This window comes from Budorcas taxicolor, chromosome 4 (genome assembly GCF_023091745.1).
Source record: "Budorcas taxicolor isolate Tak-1 chromosome 4, Takin1.1, whole genome shotgun sequence".
In the NCBI taxonomy this organism is placed as follows: Eukaryota; Metazoa; Chordata; class Mammalia; order Artiodactyla; family Bovidae; genus Budorcas; species Budorcas taxicolor.
The window spans coordinates 53,806,080-53,826,696 of NC_068913.1; the positions used below are offsets into that span (position 1 = coordinate 53,806,080).

The 20,617-nt window shown below is 39.2% G+C and overlaps 1 protein-coding gene across 2 annotated transcripts in view; it reads right to left on the reverse strand.

Moving 5' to 3' along the window:
* CAV1 (caveolin 1) overlaps positions 1–20,617 on the reverse strand; it is a 36,712-nt gene that overhangs the window by 14,110 nt on the left and 1,985 nt on the right. The gene's annotated exons all lie outside the window — the stretch shown is intronic.

Here is a 20,617-nt window from a genome sequence, read left to right on the forward strand (position 1 = left end):
TGAATCCTCCATCATATCACTTGCTTTAATCTCACACCAGTACTCATTCTGTTTTTGAAACCCGCTCATTCAAATAGAGTCAGAGTAAGAATTTCTGAATCTATGTGCTCTGGTTGCTCTCCCTTGCCTGCAACCATGCTTTTCATCCAAATGAACAGAAAATGCTGTTCTGACTCAGCAAATAACCATTTCTAACAGGACAGGGCATGTGCATCCAAGTCAGAGGCTGTGGCTGGCCTACTTCTGCTATCAAACCTCCATGTTCAGCATTACCTTCCTCTCCAGCAACCAAGTTCTTCTCTGCTCAGGACTCCCTGAGTCATTCGACCATTGATTACGGGGTCCCCATTGCCTTGTCACCTCTCTGTGGCTTTTTCTAGTTAACCTTAACATTGGACTTTTCCCTATTCCGTTCCTGTAGGGCCAGTGGTTCTCAAACATTAATCCACTCATTTGTCTGTCAAAATGCAGATTTTTGGCCACTGAGATTCTGAATCAGTTGTGTCTGAGGGTAGAGTCCAGGTGTGTGTACCTCTTCCCTCATTTTGATACAAGTGGTACAGGAAAGACAGTTTGAAAAACAAAAAAACTGCTGTCTTAGTTCTCTACTGAGAGGATTAAATATCCTAACACTCTGATCTAAGTGGGCATGATAGTAAGTTAGTTACTGTGTTTCTCCCAACTGTTGAAAGGCAATATGGTAACATGGTTAATAGCTTGGGGGCCACTTTGGATCTCAGCTTTGCTAAGATTATTAAATCTCCCTGTGCCTTACTTTCTTACCTGTAAATTGTAGGTATAACAGTATCTACTTCATAGGATTATTCTGTGTATTAAATAACTTAGGCAAAATAGTTGGAACAGTGTCAAGGGCAGTGGTCAGTACTACATTGGGAGCTTCTGGCCCAGGCACCCAAACCAGGAGAAGTGGGGAAGTGTCAGGGATTTCAGTAACAGTGCTGGGAGGATGGAGGAGCTCTTTTGGAACGATAGACCCTCCTGGCATTCCTGAAATCATTTTGTGCAGGTGGGTGCTTATTCTGCATTCTGCCATTGAGCAAATAAGAATTAGTTCATCTCTTGCATGTGCATTAGCCTTCTGGAGTTTATTATAAACTTGAAGCATACCTGCCCTGGGGGAGAAGGTACTCCAGCTGACTGAGTCCATGGATGTGTCTGAAAGTGGCAGCACACCAGATAGACACGACTTTGGTTTAGATTAATTCCTTTTTGCCTTATTCTTCCTTTCTTTTCACCTTTAGGCTGAAGAGAGCCACCAGGTGTCTCCATCTTTTGCTCTTTGTAGGAGGGAGTATAAATGATCCTTGAGTTTGTATTAAAGTTAAATTTCCCTATTTTGGTAAAAAAAAAATATACATTCATAGTTTACATCCTGTTGTGTCTGGAATTGTGTTCCCTGTCAAAAAATATATTGAAGTCTGAATCTCCAGTACCTTGGAAAGTGACCTTATTTGGAGACAGGATCTTGTAGATGTAATTAGGATGAGGTCACTCTGGTGTAGAGTGGACTCCCCATCTGAGATGGCAGGCATCCTTCTAAGAAGATGGTGTAATGTGAAGACACAAGAAGGCCATGTTATTGATTGAAGTTATGCAGCTGCACACCAAGGAATGACAAAGATGGCCAGAAAACCAGAAGTTAGGAAGAGATAAGGATGGATTCCCCTGCAGGTTTCAAAGGGCACATGGTCTTGCTGAGATGTTGATTTTGGGCATCTAGCCTCTAGAACCATGAGACAGTAAATTTCTATTGCTTTAAGCCCCTAGTTTGTGATACTTATTAAGGCACTCCTTTGAAATGAATATACATCCTTCTGAAATTGTTAAAAACTGTCCTTGATGATGATGATTTGGGGGTTCCATAGCATTTTTATACCTCCTTGAATAAGCTGAGTACTCTTTCTTCTTGGGATCACAGGCAGGAACCTAAAACCACATTTGGTGTACCTGAGACCAGTTGACCATGAGCCTTTTTCAGGAATCTGGAACCATCTCTCCCATCCACATGACCTCACATTTTCATTATTACAAAAAGTACCTAGCTTCAGATGGCTTGGTACAAAGCAGGCTGCATGTGTTTTGATTCTTTTTAAATTTTCAGGCTTCTGGTATTGATGTATTTGGTGGCGCTTGTTGACGTCAAGTATTACCAAATAAATGACATGAAACAGCCAACAGTGTACAAATAAGACAAGCAAGGGCTGGTGATAGGAGCACTGAGACTAGAGCGCTGAACTTGAATAGGGAAGGAATCATACCTCGGGGGAGTTTATGTTTGTTATCCTTGAGAAGTAACTAGAGCCCTTCAAAGTGGTGGAAGCTTACTTCCCAAATAGAAAGTCTTGTACTGTTTAATGCATGGAAATCTTGTTTTATCCAAGCATACAATGATAAGGATTCATCCAGAGATCTCACTCGCTCACAAAATTCTGTGTTTACCCTTGGAAGTTTGTTATTCTTTAAGCTTTTAGGGCATGTCATAGGATAAATATGAATGATTACCACGCTAAAGAAAATAAAAGCTCTTTCCATTCTATCAAAGACATAAGAAACGGAAATGTCTTCACTGTTTTCAAGCTACCCATTGGTTCACATAGACATTTGTTTGAACCAGAGCTTTTTAAACACTCTTAACTTTTTTTTCAGTTTCTACAACTCACTTCCTGATGGCAGATGTTGTTTCCTACTATTCACTTAAGTCAAACTAGGGTTACTAATAGCTTTCATCTTACTTCACTGCTGGAATATTTTTCCCTCCAGTGCTTCGTCTGTTTATTAAACAAATAGAAAATGAATGAAATAAATCTCTGCAGGTTTGAATATTGCATGGCTAGTGAGGAAAAGGATTTACACTAGGGTCCTTGTAGGGCCTAAGCAAGGATAATCATTGCCCATTATGTGGCTCCCAAGACACAACTTCCAATCTCTCTTACAGGATTTCTTCATCCGGGCACTGTTGGCATTTTGGGTCAGCTAGTTCTTTGTTGTTAGGGTGAGGGTTGGGGGGTTGTCCTGGGCACTGTAGTGTGACTCTCAACATTCCTGTCTTCTAACCACCAGATGCCAGTTGCTGCTGCTAAGGTGCTTCAGTCATGTCTGACTCTGTGCGACCCCAGAGACAGCAGCCCCACTAGGCTCCCCCATCCCTGGGATTCTCCAGGCAAGAACACTGGAGTGGGTTGCCATTTCCTTCTCCAATGCGTGAAAGTGAAAGTGAAGTCGCTCAGTCGTGTCTGACCCTCAGTGACCCCATGGACTGCAGCCTCCTCTGTCCATGGGATTTTCCAGGCAAGAGTACTGGAGTGGGGTGCCATTGCCTTCTCTGACCAGATGCCAGTAGCACCTCCTAAACTGTTACAACTAAAAATGTCTCCAGACATTGCCAAATGTTCCCTGTGAGGGGAGCAAAAAATTATCCCTGGTTGTAATCTGCTGCTCTAGAAAAATCAGAATACAATTTGATAAGGCTGTAACCTAAACTTTAGAAACATTTATAGCCTAGAATGCTTGCATATTTATTTCAGGCACTTTTGGTTTACAGTACTGTGGCCTTGTGAGTTTATTCAGTAGTTATGAAGTACCTACTTTTTAAGGATGGAATAAATGAAATCAGGAAACAGAACCAGGATAGGATCTATGATTTGGGTACGAGTGTTTTTGAAAAGGGGACAGTGCAAATGAAATAGGGATGGCTTCTGGCTGCTCAAGCTTGCTCAACAATCATTATTAAGGAGGAGTGATGTCTTTCTGTGGTACACTTCCTTACTTTTAAGGTAACAGAAGAATCACTTTTTTGCCCCTCCCCAAATCACTAACCTCTTGAATTTAGACCAGACCATTTTTTTCATCCAATATACCCTACACTTATTTAATGGTTTGATTGTGTGTGTGAGGTTATTTCTGCTGCTAGGCTATAAGCTCCCTGGAATATAGTAGATACTAAATTAATGTTTGTTGAATAAATGGATAAATTAATGAACGATTCCATTTGCAAAGTTATGTTTCTCTCTTTCTCCTATTTATAAGAGCACAAACTTGATAAAATCTCCTTTAGGAAATAAAGTTTGGAATGTGTTATCTGGCCAGGGGCTAGTGATTGCATTTGTTGACTGCATTCTATTGTTCTAATGCAGTCATAGTAATTTTGGAAAAAGAATGATCAAAGACAGGGAAGACAGATCTATTCAGTTTTTGTTTATCATGAAATTTAGGTTGAAACCTACAGAGTTAGATTTAGGTTTAAACCCATAGCTTTAGCTTAGGGAGCTGATGAGTTCCCAGAGAATGTTCAGGGCGTCTGGAATTCGAACAAATTAATGTTTTCCTTCATATTCATACAGCCAGGGTGCTAAGTGATGGGATTAAAATCACATAAGGTCTTAAATGCTGAACTTTATATGGGTCAGAGAGAAACAGACTCTATAGCTGGGTAATGGGAAAATCTGATTCAAAGTCATAGTGCTTCTGCCCTATAGTTCTTAGTCATCTGATCCTATTGCTCACAGATGGGCTGTTAAAAAGAACTTCAGAAATGTGGCCATATGAACTAGGTGAATTTGACAACTGTCAGCACTCAGAAAGTCTGAGCATTTTCTATTTAGCTAGACCTTATTAACACCATTGCTTTAACTAAAGTTGCACGTGATGATGCACTCTTCTGTTATGTGAACCAAGAGGAATTGGCTGGTCAAAAAAAATAAAAAGTACAGAAAGTTTGTAACCAACTTTGGAACTGATCTATCTTGGAACACAAACAGCCAATTTGGAGGCATGGGCAATAAAAAGAAAGACCACAGAGTATTGAACCCAAATGAGAAGGGGAAATGAACTCCAGTTCTTGATTTTCTTCAGGACCAAATGTTTGTTTGTGGTATATTTGTATTCAGCATGCCATCTGTTGATAGCTCAGTATTTAAAAAATGATTAATTAAGTCCCACAGCCTTAATATTAAAAGTGAAAATGACAACTGGTAAAATCTAGGAAGAAGGTAATAAAAATAGCATTGATGAGGGGTCCTCCACCCTTCTCTCTGGATGGACTTTTATGTGCTTTTATAATGTTCCACACTTTTATAAATACTGGTTAACTGGAATCACTAGAAATAAAAAGTGACTTAGCAATCTTCCAGTTCAACTTCTTGATTGCTGTAGATGATGAAACTGCTGTCCAAAGGATCCAAGTGACTTTTCCAAGGCCCAAGGTAATACTTGAGGTCAGTGTCCAAGAGAGGGCTGCAATTCAGATTTCCTCTGAGACTCAGTTTCCCCATCTGTTCTGAGGAATGATTGGCATCAGTAAAGTACTTCTCAGTGACTTGGGTTCTCTTCTCTGTGCCAGGTCTGGAGAAATGTAGGACACTGCCATCCCTAGGTCCAGTGAAACTTCCTGTGGCCTCTACACCATTAGGAGAGAAACCAGTGCATGTTGTCAGCTCCATTTCTAGTATATGCCTGAACCATGAACCCAAGTTAAAAAAGGGATAACAAGGATGATGTTCTGATACTCTTAACCAGCTGACCTTCCTCTTGGGAAGAATAGAAAGAATGAGCAAAGGAAAGGGAAAAACATCAGGACTAAATTACGTAAGTAACATGAGATTTATCCTACGTACAAAGTCTATCTTATATAGCTGCTAGAGCAGAGTTCCAGAAAGCATTTTTTAAATAGGAATTTGAGTGACAAACATCATATTCCAATAAAAATTCTAAGGACTCTGCCGGATGAAGACCTAGAGAAGTAATAATTTTCCCACTGCAGTGCTTACAGTTTTGTCATGATGCATGGTTTTATTATATAGAAATTCTGAGTTGAAACCAGACTCAATTCAAGCTGTACATTAGCATCACCTGGGGAGCTTCCCAAAAAATAAAATTAATAATACATAGGCCTAGGCCCCATCCTAGACCAATTCAATCAGAATTTCTAGGGATGGGGCATGCACAACAGTATTTTTAAATGTTCCCCAGATGATTTGCAACTAGTATAAAGAACCACTAGTCTAAAGTCACAAAACAGCCACCCTCTGCAGAAGCCACACTGTCTCATGAGTTTAAATCACAATAGGGGTTTATACAAGCTACAAAATTGTGTGAATATGCAATGTGTAGGAGGGAGTGGATGGGCAGGCTTGCCATAAAGATAATGTTTCATACTGACCTTTTGGAACATACAATGCATGCATTTTTCAGTGTTCTACTTTCAGATGTTTACCACTTGCATTCTCAACCACTGTTAACACAATGCCACATCAACTCCTCTTTGCCCCCAAACAAACCAGGTATCCTGCAGGAATAGAGGAAAGTGTTCATACATATGCCTATGCTTAGTTATGAGACTCTGTGTCAGTATTCTTACACACCAAATTGTAATTGTAGAGATAGAAGGATTTGAGAAGCTACATAGACAAATTAGGAATTTAACACACAACTGTTACAAAACGACCTCTTGTGACACATTCCTGGGATTAACCACTCATTACTTGGAATTTCTTCTCCCACGTAATATAACTTTTTTTTTTAAAACTAACTCCTTCCTCCTTTTTTCCTTGTCCTGAGTGGTGATTGCATCTGAGCAATAATTCCCTTGTAAGTCTCATAAGATCCTAGCAATAACTAAAAGCAGCTGACATTTTATGTTCCCTTTCACCTCTTCTAACAAATTGCCAGATAGGACAGTCCCTCCCCAGCCATACCTGGGTGTTTCTCTTCATCCCTGTCTCTTTCCTTTTGCTCTTCTATAGGAACTTTCTAGCATCTCCACCTCCCTCATAAGCTCAAAACAGAACCCATATTTAGTAAGTCTGATTCATAGCAAATAAAGTAGAGAATCTTGTCTATGACTTTTTTTTTTGGATTGCATTCTCCTTTTGAATCTATTTATTATATTTCCTTTAAAATATCATTAAATTTTTGAGATGTTTAATGTTCAGGAACAATTGATAAGACTTAGTTTGGGTGCCCTATTACCCGAGGGGTATGGGACTTGATGTTCATTCAAGGGTATGTTTACAATAGTGATTTTCACCCAGGAGATCTTGGTCCCTTAGTGGCTAGAGAATTATTACAAAGGGTTTTCATATCCATTGTGTTCACCAAGCATCTTGATTTTCCACATCACAAGCTCCCACAGAAATACCAAGAGAAACCCTCTCCTGGTATTTTCTTATTCTTCATATTTTTGCCTAGTTGTTTCCCAGTTAATAGCTATATGTTGTATTCCTAGTCTTTTAACATTATCTCACTTTGTATTGGTTTTTAATCTTATTTGTATAGAATATTTGTAACTTGCCAAAAATCACTTTGATATTATTTTTATCATAGATGTTAACAAGGTTGCTATAATTAGTGTCATTTGTAAGTTGAGGGTCCTCTTAACTTGCTCATGCCACTCATTGATAAAATGGTAAATGTGCTAAAACTGTGTTCCTGGTTGTGTATTAGATACCAGTCCTTTTTTAATGGCAGCTTTCTAGTTCTACCTATGCTTAACTGAATAATGGTTTATATTATTATTTAATTTATATTAAATTATTATTACTTTATATTAAATTATCCTGATTTCCTATACTTTCTTGATAGGGAAACTATTTGGAATCAAATTGACATGTCTTGGGGCTTCCCTGATGGCTCAGATGGCAAAGAATCTGCCTATAATGTGGGCAAACAGGTTTGTTACCTGGGTTGGGAAGATCCCCTGGAGAAGGGAATGGCTACCCACTCCAGTGTTCTTGCCTGGAGAATTCCATGGACAGAGGAGCCTGGTGGGCTACAATCTATGGGGTCGCAAAGAGTTGGACACAACTGAGCGACTACCACTGACATGTCTTACTCTTATCCTTATTATAGTAAATCCACTTTGTATCACAAGAGATGAGAGAAAGAAGTGTGTCTGGAAAAGGAGCTAACATTCACTTAGCCCAGATATCAATAATGAAACAAATACTGTCTGACTCCTAGAAATATTCAAGTGTTTTGCTTATTTTTGTTTTGTTCTGTTTTGCTCCTGAGAAGAGATCTGAAATCTCTGAGAGACCACCTATGAGGTACAAAGAAACTTCTATGCTGTTGAAATGGTAGATTAACAGCCACCACCTCCCAGCTAGTAAAATCTCAGAGCTCTGTATAATTAATATATAGAAGTAATAAAATGAAAGAGCAGGAAGACGAGGCTTGGGATTTTCGAAGCTGTTGTCTTCTTTAGGCTTTGTTTTTTTCATCAGGTTTTGGATTTTTCTTCAGGGCTCTCTCCTGACCTAGTCATTCCTCTGATGTTGACCCCTGTAATTGTCCAAAGGTATATGGAGAGCCTGACAGGAAGTCCTCCTACCTCTCTCTTGGCAGGGGAGTTCTCACGTAGCCTAAGACCCAACTCTCAGCCTTCATACTTCTGGCTGTAGGAGACAAGTGCCAAGTGGCAGCAGTGGTATCTCTTGGCATTCTGGGAATGCCTGCCCTGTTTGCCATCTACCTAGGAGATTTGCCTTATCCTGCAGGCCCTGGGAGATTGTCCAGGTGTCTTAGCTGCTTATAGGAAGGCTCAGGAGAGGCATATTTGTGTCCTCTTCAAACAGGATTAAAAAGAATTTTTAATAATAAATATATATACATGTTAGAATGAGTTTTCTCTTTACTTGAGATAGAGTGAATGTTTTTAGATTTATTTCTCAATTATTTGGAAATGTTTTTCCTTGTAAGGCTTTAAATGTGGCCACCGCAGAGAAAAGGAACAAAGGAAGACAGTGACATAATCCTACTGTCTTTTCACTCACTTAAAATATTCAGTTAAAAAAGAAATTTCAGATTCTTTTCAGCAGATTCAGTTCGGCATCTGTTTTCTGATAGCAGACTCAGTGGGGGCCCTGGGTAAGCACCAGGGAGCCACAGTCCTGAGACCACAGGGAGCCAATATTCTGTTCTGAAGGACTCACAAAACCACAGTGTGGTGGGAGCCAAGAGAAGAGACAATCAGTTCTGATGAGGGCCATCAGGGAGGGCTGACAGAGGCCCAGACATCTGAGGTGAGGGTTAGCAGGTGGCTGTGGTTCTGTCAGGCAGGTTCGGATGTAGTAGGATGCATGGCAGGCTCCACGCATGGTGCAGAGTAAGTGCTTCCTAAATATTTGCTGAATGGGCTTTCTGGGGAGCACTTTATCTGAGAATGACTCTCATTCCTACCTTTATAGCTAGAATAAGAGAAAGGTTTACCCAAAATATTTTGGTGAACTGGTGGTTGTTAACTGTTTTAGACAATTTCTCCCTACATATGAGTAATAAACCTGACACGAAGAACAAGTGAGAAATAGGGATCTGTTGACCTTCCAAAATAACTGGCAATGAAATCCAATGAATGCAGTTCCATTTCCTGAACACGTCTTTGTATGCCCATTTCCAGCTATATATTATTGCTAATAATATAGAAAAGGCAAACAGTGAGCTATGATTGACAGAACATTTTAACTGTTTTTCTGAGAGATTAATGGTGCCTTGTAAAATGCACTATTAAGTCTGTTCCTTACTTCTGGCATTTGTTTTTGAGAACAATTACGTAATTACAGGGAGGAAATCTCAGAGAAACTTTTTTCCAGGATTAAATAGGCATTTCTCCCACCAGCATAAAACTAGGGGTTTTCTCAACTGTTTCCTATTTTTACAATGTATTTCTGTAATGGCATGAATATCTGAGCAGACAAACTGAGAACCTTAAATGAAGCTGTTAAATGCAAAGTGCATGTCAGGACCTGCTTCATTTACTCATACCTACCCCTCCCTGCACATCCAGGCAGGATCAGTTACAGCCCAGGAGCTATGGCCAACCTGGGCAGTCAGGGTGCTTTAAAGGTTCAGGTAATTCAACACAAGCTAGCGTTGCAGCTTGTCTCATCCCAAACGTGTATTCCACTTCTAATCACTGGGACACATCCCTATTTTGTACCCCACATCTGTCTTTGGGATTTGACCTTTGCTGCTTTGTTGGGAGCTTGCTCACCCACTTTGCATATTTTCTTGTAATGTGAGGTTTTATCTTGGTCTTTACATTGGTCCTTTCTCCTCCTCCTCCAACTCACCTACCAGGATCTAAAGTTTGGCCTTAGAACTGTAGGCCTGTCACTTCACAAACAGACCATGTCTGGAACCCCCCTGCCAAATGCTGCTCAGCTGCTATGAGAACACGGTCATGTCTTTCCTCGCTATGGAGACACCATTGTCTGCTTAGATTGTGATCTATTACAGAGAGGCACTGGAGCACAGTGATTGAGAACCCTGGTCCTGAGGTCTGGGTTCAAATTCTGAGTGTACCATTTCCTACATGAAATCCTGAGCAAATGGTTAGACCTGAATTTGCTTATCTACCAGGTGAATATAACTGAAAATAATACTACTTCCTCAAAGGGCCATTGGAAGAGTAAGTAAAATAATCTTTGCCAACAAGCTAGCTTTTAGAAAGTACTGGAGAAAGCGCTCCATGCCTATTTCACTACCACCTGTACATCTGGCACACCTTTCCCTATCTATTAACAGAGCCCTTTCTATTAACAGAGGTCCTATCTCATCAGGTCACTTCCTGGCCTAAAAACACCTGCTGTGGACTGCAAAGAGACAAATGCTCTGCCTGAGCACAGAAGGCCTTGCTGATCTGGCTCCTGCTTGGATCCCTTGCTCTGGCTACACTGACCTGCCACTGGTGCCCAAAACATGCTAGGTGCCCTCAGGCCTCCATACCTTTGCTCCTGCTGCTCCCTCTGGTGGCGCCCATTTCCTGCCACGTGTGCCTGGTGTTCAGCTTTAGAGACTGTTGCGAACTCTCTGCTTTGTGCTCAGCTATAGGCCATCCCCAAGTTACGGTGACCACACTATTTGTTTGCGCGTGTACTTTCCTGATAACCTCTAAACCCCTTGGGGGCAGGGCTGAGAATTAATAGTCAGTGCCTGGACCTGATCATGTCATTAGATATGCCAGCACTATGCAAAGCAATGGATGTGGCTGGTCCTGGAGTTGGCATACCTAAAACCTAGTCCAGCAGAGAGTGAGTGGCAGGGTAGGGAGAAGGGGCCTTGTTGTCCTTTCTTTATCTTTATTTATTTCCCTCCCAATTTCCTAGTTTCTCACTAATTGGGTTCAGAAGTCAGCATTTTTTTTAGTTCTTCACTATAAATGAGAAATTGTGTTTGATGCCTGCATCAGTGAGATGACCTAGTGTAGTCTCTGGATGTAGTTTATCTTTTTACATAGAATATATCAATGTCTATTTGTATTATAATGCCCTTGCTGGGCTCAAGAAAGGTTTATATACTGAATGCACTTTTAAAAATTTCACTTTTAAATTGCTATAATATATTAAGCACATATATATATACTATCAACACTTAAGTCTTATAAAAATTAAAAATGACTTGCTCTTCATTACCTAAATAGCTAACAATGACTAAGGGGAAGCTCGGTTATTTAGGAACATGTACTTCCCCTGCTATGAAATAATGACTGACAAGAGACGTCTTCTCAAGGCTCAATAAAGAAAACAAAATGTATTTTATATCTAAAACATCAACATAGGAGAGGCAGGAAATATGTATTATGTGCAGGTGTAAATTTGTTCTACCAATTAAATTCCCTTGGTAGTTGCACAGTACATGGATCATGCAGATTTCCTTTAGGACAAAATTAAAAGCACTTCCCCCACACTAAACAATGGCTCATATGAAAGCACGCCATTTTATGTTTCCTGGACTGAATGAAAAAAATCAAATTAAATATTTTAAAAATATTAAATATTAAATTAAAAATATTAAATATTAAATTAAATATTTAAAAAATCAAATTAAATTAAATATTTTAATCTTTGATTGCTGCTGCTGCTGCTTCTACTCTTTGATTGAGTAGCTGACAAAATATGTGATGGAAGGATGTTGGTTTCATTAACCCTGTGTTGCCGGGAAAGAAACCTAAGGTCTGAGGGTTGAGTAGATTGGTACTTAAGAGCATGTCCTCCAAGTTAGAGTGCAGCTTGATGGCCCAGTGAAGGATACGAGAAAGGTGACGCTGGAGACTGGAGAGGAATGAAAAGCATGACATTCCTAGAATGTGGAAATTTTGCCCATTTGCTAAAACAAATAATGTGAACAGGGACTTCTGGTGAATTCCAGGTATAAGAATCAGTTACAGGTCATTGCCAATTCATTCATGAGCATATACTTTTTCTTCCAAACTGGGACACTTCTGAGCGTGAAAAGGGTACTGTTAATAGTTACTCAGGGGCGTGGGACAACCTAGAACAGATGACCCCAACCCTAGGTCATCCTGGGGCTCTAAGCCTGCAGCTGGTTGTAAGCCCAAGTGGCCTCACGGGATGAAGGGCCATTGAGCAATGCTGATTTGGGAACTGTCTATGGTGTTTCAAAACTCCCTGGGATGCTTTTGAACTGTGGTGTTGGAGAAGACTCCTGAGAGTCCCCTGGACTGCAACCAGTCCATTCTAAAGGAGATCAGCCCTGGGTGTTCTTTGGAAGGAATGATGCTAAAGCTGAAACTCCAGTACTTTGGCCACCTCATGCGAAGAGCTGACTCATTGGAAAAGACTCTGATGCTGGGAGGGATTGGGGACAGGAGGAAAAGGGGACGACAGAGGATGAGATGGCTGGATGGCATCACTGACTCGATGGACGTGAGTTTGAGTGAACTCCGGCAGATGGTGATGGACAGGGAGGCCTGGTGTGCTGTGATTCATGGGGTCACAAAGAGTCGGACATGACTGAGCGACTGAACTGAACTGAACCTTCAAGTGGGGCTTCCAGGTGGCATTAGAGGTAAAGAACGCACCTGCCAGTGCAGGAGACATAAGAGACACAGGGGCTGAGAATCAATCCCTGGGTTGGGAAGATCCCCTGGAGGAGGGCATGGCAACCCACTCCAGTATTCTTGCCTGGAGAACCCAATGGACAGAGGAGCCTAGCAGGGGTCACAGAGTCAGACACAACTGAGCTACTTAGCTTGCATGCACGCAACCTTCAAGTATTCTGGCAGGGAGAACATCTAGGCTACACACATCTAGTCACACTAGAACAGTGTGACTGTTCTCCTAGGATAGTAACAACCAGGTGTATATCTTTAAGCTGACCTTGGATACAATCATTTCTAAACTTGACTTCATAATCTAGGGAGCCAAGAGCCCCTAGTTTAGGCCTCATTCCTATATACTCTTAATTTAGTAGCTCTGTAGTGGGTCCAGATATCTGTATTTTTAAAAACTCCTGTGATGACTCTGATGCCCAGGTGAATATGAAAGCCCTCTTGGGTTTGCAAAGAGGCAATGAAGTTTTTAAAAGGTTGAAAATTTTAAATTTTCAATAGAAAGATTAAAGGTTCAGCACTAATATGGGAAGAGACAATATTAGAGAACTGAAATATTTTCTATAATAAGTTAGTTACAATTTTTATAGGACCAAAGCAAGGGCAAATTGTTTTAAAAAATATATGCTCCTTATTTTCTGCCAGTCTTATTTACTGGCTCAGGAATAATTTGAAGCATTATTGATGAGGCATTTAAAAAGACAGTCCTGAAGGTTTTAAGATTTTAACAGATAGTTCAGTTCAGTTCAGTCGCTCAGTTGTGTCTGACTCTTTGCGACTCCATGAATCGCAGCATGCCAGGCCTTCCTATCCATCACCAACTCCCGGAGTTCACTCAAACTCATGTCCATCGAGTTGGTGATGCCATTCAGCCATCTCAACCTCTGTCGTCCCCTTCTCCTCCTCCCGTCCCCAATCCCTCCCAGCATCAGAGTCTTATCCAATGAGTCAACTCTTCACATGAGGTGGCCAAAATATTGGAATTTCAGCTTTAACATCAGTCCTTCCAATGAACACCCAGGGCTGATCTCCTTTAGAATGGACTGGTTGGATCTCCTTGCAGTCCAAGGGACTCTCAAGAGTCTTCTCCAACACCACAGTTCAAAAGCATCAATTCTTCAGTGCTCAGCTTTCTTCGCAGTCCAACTCTCACATCCATACATGACCACTGGAAAAACCATAGCCTTGACTAGACGGACCTTTGTTGGCAAAATAATGTCTCTGCTTGTCAATATGCTATCTAGGTTGGTCATAACTTTCCTTCCAAGGAACACGCATCTTTTAATTTCATGGCTGCAATCACCATCTGCAGTGATTTTTGGAGGCCAGAAAAATAAAGTCTGACACTGTTTCCACTGTTTCCCCATCTATTTCCCATGAAGTGATGGGACCAGATACCATGATCTTCGTTTTCTGAATGTTGAGCTTTAAGCCAACTTTTTCACTCTCCTCTTTCACTTTCATCAAGAGGCTTTTCAGTTCCTCTTCACTTTCTGCCATAAGGGTGGTATCATCTGCATATCTAACAGAGAGTGGAATTTGGTAAAGGAATTTCAGCAAAAGTTTTCAAAGGAAACTGTGTGAAGAGAGGCAAAGAAGATAGTCAAAACCTCTGTGGGCCATGCTCCTGTCTGCTTTTGTTCCAACTGTAATGTGCAGTGCATAATAGTAGGTATATAATAGTCATTTATTGAAAGATAAATGGGTTTGAGGGAGGAATGCTGTTATATGAGAATGACTCTCATTCTTTTCTTTATAGTTAGAGAAACTGAAGCACAGATACATAAAACAGCTTTGCTAAAGTATTTTTAGGGCTGGGGTTAACTGGCTTTCATTAGTCAAACAAGTTTGCTCTTTGTTTCTAAGTTCCACTCTTGAGTACTGCTGAGGCTGAGAAACCTGTTGTCCTGACATAACTTTCCCTCTTCCTTGGTGTTCAGTCCCACACTAATAGGATAGACACTTTCCAGTTGATAGAGACCACAAAAGCATTTGGTCCTTAGGTTAAAACCAAAACTGACCTGATTATTGTGTGCATGTCTTTTCTTGATTTTTAAAGAAACAGAATTTTGTGTCTAATATATTTAAGAATCATTACTTTCAAGTTTCAAAAAATAAGGTTATCAAAGTCTCAAAAATGTATTTTCCTGACACAATACTCTTTGTACTGTCAAGGTGCCTCTGAGCACCTATGGTTAAGCATATTTCTAGAGGTTGATGGTTAAGCTTTTGATGAAGGCTTTTTTTAAAAAATAAAAACTTCTTTTAACAGAAGTATAGTATGCAAATCTTTTTCTCTAGGGCTTTAGTATAGTAATTTAAATTAATATATATATATAGGGTCCAAAAAGTGGAAGAAGAGAGTGTATTTCTTGGTTTAAATCATCTTCATATGAAAAAAGCGGCCCTACCCTTTTCCCACTGCAAATTTGGCCACAAGAATCACGAAAGAGCCCAGGACCCCATAGTTCAGGGCACAGAGACCTCTTCATCTTGGGACCAGCTCACTCTGAACATTTCATCATAGAGAATGATAACTTATGCTTAAAAGAGGGGCAAACTAAAAAGCAGTTTCATGTGGAATATGAAAGTGCTGTTTTATAAACCTGAGTGGGCAGGATGCATAAGCAGGTGGTTTCACAAATTACTGAACTTTCCAGATGCTGCTTACTCTTGCAGCTGTTCTTACTTCAAGACACTTTAAAATGTAGCCAACACTGCTATTAATTGGAATAAAACACCACATCATGAACTTTTTAATAATTCAAGAATATTTGGTGTATTTTGTCTTAAATTTTAATAAATGATATGAAAGTTTGTTCAGTTTGAACCAAAGTTGAGCTAATGCTTCAATAATTTTTGACTGATATTATGAGGTAGAGAAAGAAAAAAATAACACTTTCTTTTAATAAGCATTTAAAATGTATATCATTGTTGACTAATCTTGAAAATATTTCAGATGGTTAAGAATGAATAATGTCTCCCATTTTAATATCATTATTTGCTCAGCAATGTGAGAATAATTTCCCACCAAAAACGACCACAGTGCTCTTTTACAAACTGGGGATTCTGAATGCCATGCGTAATCTTACATGTGGCAGAGTAGTAATAACCATCTTGTACGCCTATCTCCTAAACAAACAAATAAACAAAACCAATACCAGTTCCAACAGAAGAGACTATTAACATGGTGCTGAGTGCTTTGGGTCAATCTGATCTTTTAAATCTTGTGCTCTGATTATAAGTATAGTAAGCAAACATGAAATTTAAAATCGTTTATGTTGATATTAATCACTAATGGCTCTAGAATGCTTTATAGTTGAAAGGGATCATGGTGGCTTGAGGCTGTGATTTTGAAACCGAAACTGGTCTGATTACCATTTGTATGTTTTTTCCTTGATTGCTAAAGAAAACTTTGTATCTGTGTATATTTAATAATATTACATTAAATTTTTAGAAAAGAAAGTTATAAATGCATTATTTTTATTTTCAAAAATATCTCCTCTAAGATGTCTTGATTTTTCTCAGAGCTAGGCTCAGAATTCTCCTTTAATGACAATAATCACATAATCTTATCTATTTATCCCTTATGATATCTGAAAATATCTGTTTTTGTACAGTAACCATGTGAACATGTGTGTAAAAATTTAACCTTTCTTAACCTTTAAATTTCTCTTAATGTTAAAAAAAAAGGAATGGGAGGTTAATTTGATAACCATTATATTCTCTTCTATTTCTAAAATTCTGTCCTTTTGTGCTTATGTGGTTTTATTCCAATGTTACCACATCCTGTTCTCATTTCATGTCTGGACCCTGATGCAGTTACATCATAACTGCTCCTCATCCAGACTGGCTACCTACATCTTGTACCTCCACCAGTCATCTTCCAAAAAGCCCCACCTTCATCATGTCATCCCAAGCTTGAAGTTTTCTTGGCTCCCCACTGCTGACATAATACAGTTCAAACTTATTGGGAATACTGGACTTAGGGCTCTATCATCTGGCCACACTCAGTGTTTTCATCTTTATGATCTGTGACTATGCAGCATGAACTCTAATGTCAGTCAAAAATGGGCTACCATACCTCCTAGTTTAGCTACTAAACCTTATGTCCTGTGTGGGGCATTCCCATCTCCATGCTTTTTCATTAAGAATGTTCTCCTATAATTTTCTCACCTATTGGAACTCCATCTGTCCATTATTACCCAACTCAGATTGTATCTCCTTCATGCCCTTCTCCATTAAACTTTCTATAATATATCCTTCTTCTCTCACCTTATTGCCCTATCCAAGTAGGGTCTCCCTAACAATATCAGTTTCATTCACTTTTTAAAAAACTTAAAAAATAAACTTTACTGAGGAATAATGGACAAATATAACATTTAAAGTATACAACATGATGACTTGATATACATTCATATTGCCGAATTATTACTAAGATCAAGATAATTGATATGATTCACTTTTAAATAAACTTTTTTTTATGCAATGCTCAATACTATTTTCTTTTAATTTATTATAGTATCTGAGTGCATGCTAAGTTGCTTCAGTTGTGTCCGACTCTTTGCGACCCCGTGGACTATAGCCTGCCAGGAGCCTGCCACTCCACAGATTGGAGTGGTTTGCCACACCCTCCTCCAGGGGATCTTCCCGACCCAGGAATTGAACCCAAATCTCTATGTCTCCTGCATTGACAGGCAGGTTCTTTACCACTGAACCACCTGGGAAGCTCTTATTATAGTATATATTTGGTCTCTTTCCAAAATGATGATGAGAAGCATTACAATAGAGGGCACATAAAACAACATGCCAGTTGAAAAAGTGAAAATTCAAAACCATATGAGAGAATAAGCAACATGGATTAATGAAACTTAAAATCTAGTTATATGTTTCCTGGCAGTCAAAGTAAAAAAAAAAAAAAAAAGACCAATTAGTTAACATTTGACAATGACTTACTGTTGTGATAGTGTATATGTGTGTGTGTGTGTATTTTTAATCTATATGCATCTCATCTTCATTAACTCTGATCTTTGTGATTGCTAGGGCTTATTTTAGGAATTACCCTTGTAGAACGTAGCACCGTGTCTATTCTAGCAAATGTTAGGAATTTAATAAATTGATCAATGGCTATTGTGATACCAGAGTAATAAATCTGAAGCCATTTTCTTTATTACAAAATCAAAATAGTACACAGTAAACATATGAATGAAGACAGAAATCGCAGACGGAGAATGGAGGGTCTGGAGGTATGACCTCTATTTTAATTAGAGGAAATTTTTAAAATAATCTATCACTGACTTTTTTTGGATAAATGCCTATACAGACATCTTACAACAAACCTTTAGTGAAAGAATAAACCAGTTTTATTGGAACTAAATTGTAGTCTAACTTATGTCATTATCACCAGTGGAATAGGTAATAATACTCCACCTTCATGAATATAAATTCATGGCACCTCTAGCTTTTGAGTTTTCTTCTCCACCTAAATAGCTGTTTTATGAGACTAGAAGATACTGTGGAGACACACTGGGCTGCTCCTTACATTTATATCTATGTTTCATTTCTTCTCCATCTATAAGTTTCTAACTTTGGTATGGGGACATTTTTAACATAAAGAGAAGAAAAGTGTGGTGCTGTCCAATAGTAATTTCCATGAAGGTGGAGATATTCTATATCTGTGCTAGCCAATATGGTAGCTACTAACCTTAAGTGTTGAGAACCCCAGATGTAGCTGGTGTGACTGAAGAACTGTATTTTAAATTGCATTTAATGTAATTACTTGTAATTTAAATTGAAATAGCCACAAGTGGCTAGTGACTATAGTATTGGACAGAATTGGCAGCTTTTACAGAGCTGCTTGCTTTTAGAACACACTTTTTGTTACCTGACTGGGTAGCTCTAACAGTACATTCATTTGACCACCATTTCTTTATGAAATTTTAAGTTACTAGGCATTAAGAGTGAAGCTTTGAGTGCCTTTATTATTTTAAGAAATATATATTGTCAAAAGTAAAATTTGCAGAGATTTATTATTTACTGTCATGGTAACACAGAGAGGATGGTCACTGTTTCTATCCTTACATTTATGATTGGACTTGAAAAGAAATATAAGATAGGCGTCTCCACTGGGCATAGGCTTCCTTTCCCAGCCCTACTGGCAGATGGTACTCTTTGGGTCTTTCTTTGCAAGGCATTCTCGAAAGGCCTCTTTAAGCAAGAGGCCTTCGAAATTCTTCTCAAGGTTGATTTTTCTGTCTGATTGTCTTGTTTTGCTCAGAGTTCTATGAGCAAGTGGGTGGGATTTGCTTTCTCTAAGCCATCGGAAGCTTGCTCTATCTCCTCCTTTTAATTTCTTTAATATGAAGATCCCCACACTTGCTCTTTGAAATGCTATTTTGTAAACTGCTATTTCCACTAAGCCTGTTATGCCTTTTTTCCATCTGTGTTGCAGTCTCTTTTCCCAGTGGGGCCTTTCTTTCTCAACTTAGTCATGCTATGTGTAGAGACCCACATCCACACTACTGGCCTCTCTGACTCATCCTGGGAGGTTCTCTTGCTCCAGGAATCCCTCTCCACTGCAGGGGAACAACAGGGAGGCTGAGATGAAGCTAGGCCTTTCTGAAATCTGCCTCTTTTCCTGACACTTTTCCTTCTTGTTCAAAGCTACGTGAGAAGGGAAACAAGCAAAAATGCCCTTTGGTCCTTTAAGGTAATGTTTTTAATAAATAGTTTTTAGCAATTCTAATTTCCAGTTTATAAGCTACTTTTGTTGTTGCTGCTGCTTTTAAGTATTCCATAATCTGGCTAGTCGAAAAATCTGCTAAAGCTCCAATTTTCCTTTTTCCTCCACCAGCAAGCCAAGAGACTCAATTCTGACTGTTCCATTTTCCTTCCAGTTACAGATTAAATTGTTCCCCTTTTTGAAATATATTATTCATAAATGTGAACAGTCTCTGAACTATGGCTCCTCCCATCCTGGATAGGATGCTGGGTAGGTGGAAACTGCTCATCCACCCCATTGGCTGCCTCAAGGGTCTTCACACTTTAATCTGGTCAAGGGCTAGGAATTCCCTTGACCTTCCCTTTTCCTAAAAGAAAACACCCTGCCAAGGATGGCTCAGGACTATGATTTCCCAATCAAGACGGGTTCAAGCAACAAATTCCTCTGATAAAATTTACTAAAAGGGTCAAAGTTGAATAACACAATGATAATTAAAAACTGACCACCCAGTCAGATCTAAATTTAGCCAATACCCATTCAATTAATCTGTTTTTAATCTCACCAGGCACATCCTGGAAATATAAAAAGGAACTCCAACCTGAATGTCCCATAAGCTCAAGAAGCAACACTCCACAACTAACTAGAGGTCTATAGGAGAAATCTACAGGCACATATTATATTATTTTTGGTTGTGTAAATATGCTTAGCTGTGTACAACAAACACCATATTTTTTCCAATACCCTTCTTATAAATATTAAATATTCAATTCTATTCTGCATATATATGCACACACACATATTTCATCTTTAGTCAGGAGCATTTCCATCCATATTTTTAAGAAAATTATTTCAGGTTATCTTAATTTTAACTGGGGGAACCTGCCCGGTTAGTACTCTGGTTGCTACCTTTGGCATAATACCTTACAAAACCATCTCACTGCTTATTAATTCTATATGCAGTGGAGCACCACGCTTCACTTAGACTTTCAACCTGAAGTTGGAGAGAGGATGACCTGCAGAGCAAATACCTC